Source organism: Haemaphysalis longicornis, unplaced genomic scaffold (assembly GCF_048455015.1).
Source record: "Haemaphysalis longicornis isolate Haplotype H1 unplaced genomic scaffold, Haemaphysalis longicornis Haplotype H1 scaffold_1, whole genome shotgun sequence".
Taxonomy (NCBI): Eukaryota; Metazoa; Arthropoda; class Arachnida; order Ixodida; family Ixodidae; genus Haemaphysalis; species Haemaphysalis longicornis.
In genome coordinates, this window is record NW_027526203.1 from 472,678,084 (window position 1) to 472,684,370 (window position 6,287).

The window sequence follows — 6,287 nt, forward strand, 5'->3', positions numbered from 1 at the left end:
ACAGTACATTCGCAGGACTACTGTACGACGTCAGGACATTTTGAGGACTACTTTCTAGCCATGATTTTTTTGCTAGGTGTTATGCACAGGGTGTTCGAGAAAGGAGGGGCCTGGGCTTGATACTGCCATCCCCGAGGTATTTGTGCAATTGACTCTTTGCCAAGGTATGACACTTTGTGTACCCCTGGAATCTCCACTGGATACAGCCTTTATGTGTAGCATTAATCTAAAACCAGTACTGCCCAAGCCTCCTCGTTATGACACAAGTATGCAAAATATGCTGGAGATAATGATTTATTGCACAAGCAAATGCATCGTAGTGCAATGTGAGGCGACACATGCTGTGAATCGTCACCGGAGTCCACTGGAGAGCCTATTAGTCACTGGAGTCCAACTGCCCCAACGACCCTAGAAAAATGATACAAGCAGAACAAATTAGCAAAGCATATACACAAGAATTTTCTCTGAACTGGACCCAACCATTTTGTAATTAGTAATGATGATCCAGCTTCTGTGCATTTCTTGGGGACTACGGGGCGAGCAGACAATAGCGCAATCACACCCTGTTGCGCTGTGGCGTCCTTGGTTATCAGACGTCCCAGCGGCATCGAAACTCCGTGTCACTTATTCGGTATGTCAACAGCGTGAACTTTAACAGTGCTTAAGGGTAACGTTTAAAGCGACGGGGAGCAGCCAGCTTTGCCCATTAATTCCGTTCTCAACCCGCTAAGGCGGCAAGCGTGCACCCTACGTGTGCTGTCGTGATGGGGGTTGCCTGTGAGGATATGTTTTGCTGTGCCAGCAGGACGAATGCCCAACGTGTTATCACCAATTGACGTTTACTTTCTTCATTGTGGGCAGGTTTCCGTCATTGACTTAACTTGGCAATGCACAGCAGCCACCCGTCCGGGCGTCATTACGCCGTTGTTCGCTGAACCAACTATCGGCATAAGCGCAAAGTGCTCACACAAGAAACGTGTTAAGTGCACCACGACAAAAGAAGTGTCTGCATGTGTGGAGTCTATTCACTTCACAAATTTCCTGCATCCCTCGAGAGCCGCCGTGAATGGGTCGTCGTGCTGAATCGGAAAGTGTTCGAACCTAGCAAATTTGTGAGAGAAGGTACGGTCCTACGCTGCTTTGTAAGCACTGTTTATTTACTGTCATGCTAAATCCTTATCGCATGTGTCTGTGCTCTGGAGGTATTCTCTGTTCATTTCATCGACGGGAAAGTGGTAAAAATCAACCCTACACCTTTGCTGCAGCTAGGGTACGCGAAAACGGCGAGCTGAAAGCGAAATAGGAGTGTCGCGGTGGCGAAGCATGCCCGGTCGTTTCGGTAAATCGCTCAAACGCAAAACCTCTTTAAACGTGCAATAAGTGTTTAGCATGAGGGTGAATAAACAGTGCTCCCAAAGTAGAGTACGACGGTATTTACTCTCACAAATTTGCTACTTTTGAAGTCTTTCCGCTTCAGCACAACGACCCATTCGCGGCGGGACTCGAGGGGTGCAGGAAATTTGTGCAGCAAATAGACTCCCCACACGCCGACACTTTCTTTGCTGTGGTGCAATTCACACGTTTCTTGTATGAGCACTTTGCGCTTGCGCGGATTGTTGGTGCAGACAACAATGGCATAATGGCGCTCAGACGGATAGCTTCTGTACATTGCCAAGTAAAGGCAATGACTGCAACCTGCCCTGAATGAAGAAAAAATAAATATCAATTGGTGATAAAAGGTCGGGTGTACGACCTGCTGGTGCGGCGAAATGGAGCCTCACAGGAAACCCCCATCAGGACAAAGCGCGCGTAGGGGGGCACGCTAGCTTAGTGGGTTGAGAACGTAATTAATGGGAAAAAAAAAAGATAGCTGCCCAACGCTTCAAACGTCCCCCTTTAGGCACTGTTAAACTTCAAGCTGCTAACATACCGAATAAGTGACACTTACCGATTTTCCATGCTGCTGGGACGTCTGATAACCACGCACGGTACGGCCCAACAGTGTGTGTGACTGCGGCGTCGTCTGTTGGCCCCGCAGTCCCCAAGAAATGCTCGCCAGGTGGTGCATCGGTCGCCAGAAAATGGCCAACCCGGCAAAATTCTTGTCTATAAAAAATGAGTGCATTGCAACTTCGTTGCATTATTACAGACTTTGACAACCTGACTAAAATGCTAAAAAATTTGCTCACCCAGCTGCACGGCTATATTTTCAAAGTTCTAAAGGGGAAGTATTGTCGGTCATGGTGCAGTGCCTTCGAAGGTGTGCTGAATGAGTAGTAGCCATTATTTAATTACCTTTACCCAATTAGCTTAGAATGCAGAATGCATAGACCACGCTCCAAATGTTTCTCTAAAATTTTAAGCTATTTTCTTCCCAAGCTATTGACAGTGCCCTTTCCCTCACACCATCCTCCATGCCAATTAGATCTATCACATACTCGCAATTCACAGGTGGGCTAAATTTAAATTTAAGTGGATCGCTATTCCTGAGCCTGCTAAGCAAAAAGTCGATACTGACCGTGAAGTGTATTACAATAACATTTTAGAAGCTTCAGGTAGCATGAAAACATATTGAAAACCCGTAGCATGAAAACCCATCACTGAGCAGGCAGCAGCTGTTCCTTGCAACAACTCCAAGAACCACAATTCCGGGAACCATCACTTTCTTAAACTGTGGGTCCTGATAGGGAGCAACAAGTGGTCCGGAATCATGTGCAATGGACAAACAAGGGCACCTTGTAGGCTTTTGAGGGTTTTCAGATTTATATCCTTTTCCGCCAACCTACAGCACAGTTGCACTAGAAGATACTGGGGCTTACGCACCACCCTCTTTAGTGTCGACATGGTTCTCAAATGGAAACGCACTCCATGCGTCCAAGGGGCCCAAATGCTCAACATCAGATGCCAAATTGCACAATCCATGCACACTGTGCGTGACATTGTGCTCACCATAGGCAGCAGCAAAGCCCTTAACAAAATACCTCAAAAGTCTATTTGCATACAGCACATCGCATGCCGGCGTACAAGATGTTATAAGGATTAGGATAGCCACATGGAAAGTGAGAAAGTTCTGGTACAAGTTTTCAGGTAATGCTGTGGAAAGGACTACAGGCCCTTCGTACAGCAAACAAAGCGTAGTTCAGCAGCTTTCGAGTGATCCAGTTCTGGAAGACTTCGTAGCCTCCTATTGAAGTCACACGGAACAAATTCGGCTAATTCAAAGTTTCCTTCTGAAACCTCATTGGTTACAAGTGTCCACAGGTTTTGTCGTGGCTCCCGAAACCACAGAGCAAGTAGTTTGCGCATAACACCAAGACAAACATGTTGCATGTAATCAAGGGGAATGTTCTCAATAAGGTCTATAGGTATACCTGCGTGCTGTTCTTCCTGTGCCTTGTCACGAAAGCTCTGATCTGTGCGTAACTCCTGTCTGATATCTGGGTAACACACCCTGTTCTCATGTTTGCCTTTCACAATGCACTTTGAGCAGCAGAAGTCTGGATGGCCTTTTGTGCACAAAACAAACGCTTTAGCAGGAGCATCACATACTAATGCATGTAGCATCATAAAAAGGGGTTTGTGATCTAACAGTTATGCCATCACCAAACAACACTTTCATTTCATCAACAAAACCTGACAGCGAATCATTCGCGTCACTGGGCTTGCTACGGCCGAAGAAGCACTCACATCAAATAGCTCCTTCTCAACATTGTTCACATGGCCAAGAGTGACCCAAAAGGTAGTTCTCGTGCTTTTACATATTTCTAGGCCGTCTATATTGAAGGAAAGGCTGAGTTCTGCAGGGAGCTCTGGACAATCCCGAAGTATTTTGCACAGTCCTGCTTTTACACTGAAGTGCTGGTACAGTTGAAAGCTTTATTACAGTAAACACGGAAGTGAATGCCGCTCAATACATGCAGAGCGCCCTGGTGAGAGGATGGCGTGCTCTCACAGTTTGCGCGATTGGCGGATGCACTCCCTGAAACGCCTTATCGCATGCCTGCCTGCTGCATCAGTTAGTCACGGAGGATGACATTTTTTTATCACCCAATTAGGAAGCGAAAAGAAAACGTTTTAATCCATTCGCGCCATTTCGCGCTTGATAAAAAGCCCTTCATCGGCACATGTATTAGCTGGAATCATGCCCAGGTATCTAACGTAGCTACTGCAGCAGCGCAATCAACCGTTGCCAGGGGGTGGATCCGCCAAATGTACGAGCTGCGACAGTTCGCCATCCCATCACTAGACCTCTCTGCATGTACTGAGCGACACACGCTCCCGTGTTTACTGTACAGGGTGTTGCGACGATAATCGGAACACTTTAAAAAAATTTCCTGAAGTAACACTCTGTTCGCACTGAAACTTGCCACGAAGGTCGCATTTTGTGGTCTATTTTGTTTTATACCGGGGACAACGACGGTACTTACCTTTGTATTCTGAAAATAAATAAAAACAATTTTAGCCTACGGCAAACTGGCGGCTGATTTGGACGTGCGAGCCAGCGCAAGTTGATGTTGGAACGACGGAACCACCGGGGGCATGCAGAGCGAAACGCACGTTTGGGATTCAAGGTAGGAAGGAGCCAAATGGAGCAGCAGACGATCAGAAAATGCAACTAGGAATGAACTAGCAGACGATCAGAAAACCCTGTTTTCGGGCTCGCACGTCCAAATCAGCACCATTTTTTCACAGGTGAAAATCGTTTTTATTTATTTTCAGGATAAACAGGTAAGTACCGTCGTTGTTCACGGTGTCAAACAAAATAGACCACAAAATGCGACCTTCGTGTGAAGTTCGAGAGCAAACCGAGTGGCGGTTCGCTCAAGAAAAATTTTTAAGGTGTTCCAATTATCGTTGCAACACCCGGTATAAAGCTTTCGAGTGTACTTTCCCCCTGAACGTTGCGAAGTACCATTGGACCTTGGTGTGTGCAGCAGGGCTCTTCCAGACGATGGCAGTGATGTAACTGCGGCAAAGGTCGATTTAGAGTTTACCGCCCTCTCCTGCAGTCTGTGCCGAAACGCCAACGTGGTGTCTCCATCGTCTTCGTTAACAAAACTGTGGTCTGACAACTCGTGATCTCCGCTGGACAGGGGCCACGCAACGCGACTCTCGATGTGGCGGCGGTTTATTACAGACACAGCAGTATGTCACGAACTTTGCTGCTGGTGGTTGCTCGGACTGGGATTACGCCTACAACTCGAGCGTGTGCTAGCATCTAATTAAGTTGCTTCTAAACAAAGCCCACGTTGTTGCGATGTCGACGGCTTGGGCACAAAGTCGATTTGCGCGCTGCCAACTAACGCGGAAAATGCATCGACGTGGCGCTTCTGTTCCCGCCTGAGCTGCCGCTCGCTGCTTTCTGACATTTGGAATCCAGTAAAATTATACAGAGAGCTCACGTTTGTTATTTGCACCCATAGAGATAATATGTTTGCACGACAGGTACTTACCTCCGTGCGTGGCGGCCATCTTTCTCAAGGCCGACTGGCTCGTCTTCAAACTTTCAACTTGGCTTGACTAGAATAAGTACTTGCGCATGGTGGCCAGCAACAAAATAGAAGTGCAAATAGAAGTGCTGAAAAATTGTTTCACACAGAACGCATGCACGTACTGAACATTTTCTCTTTTGCATCATTTTTAATTTTAAAATTTGCAGAAGATGTTTGTATTCTTCTGAATGTTGAAAAGGTACCCAGCCAGTAAATTAGAAGCGCTATTTTTTTACCTGTATTACAAACAAACAATGTGGACGAGAACGATAATCACTATCTGTGTGAAATACCTGCGCGTGAAAACTATATTAGCGAGCGTTCCCATTGTCTTCTAGTGACCAAAATTAGCACATCCTGAGAAAGTCCTCAAATAAACGTTTATAGGACACCAAGCGCACTGACGTACTGAGGATCTCCTGAGGACATAGCAGAATCAGTGAGGACGTTTGGACCTTTTGAGGACGTCCTGGGGACCTTGTGTGTTGTCTGGGTATTTACAATCCATACACGCTTCTCCACACTGATGAGTTCCACGCTATTCGTTGATTAGTGCACGCGTACGCTGAAGCCACTGACCAAAGAACCGATGCACACGGGAAGTTGCTTGCCGGCCCGACCCGGGCGGGTACAGCGATAGCGGGCCAAGCGCCTGGCCGAGCGAGCCAGCGGCGGTGGCAGCGGCGGCAGCGGCGGCTCGTCCTCGCCCGCCCGCCCGCAGCGTTTGCATACCGGATGTAAAGAAACGTTTCGTTTCCGGCTACGTCAGCCTACTCCGCGGCCGTGATTGGCTTA

The 6,287-nt window shown here is 47.3% G+C and overlaps 1 long non-coding RNA gene across 1 annotated transcript; it reads right to left on the reverse strand.

The window, feature by feature from the left end:
* Window positions 1–260: 260 nt before the first annotated feature.
* LOC144156273 (uncharacterized) lies at window positions 261–5,476 on the reverse strand. Its single transcript, XR_013319732.1, has 3 exons — window positions 5,454–5,476; window positions 1,949–2,106; window positions 261–408 (listed from the first exon to the last, which is right to left on the reverse strand). It is a non-coding gene; the product is annotated as an uncharacterized LOC144156273 (long non-coding RNA).
* Window positions 5,477–6,287: the final 811 nt, after the last annotated feature.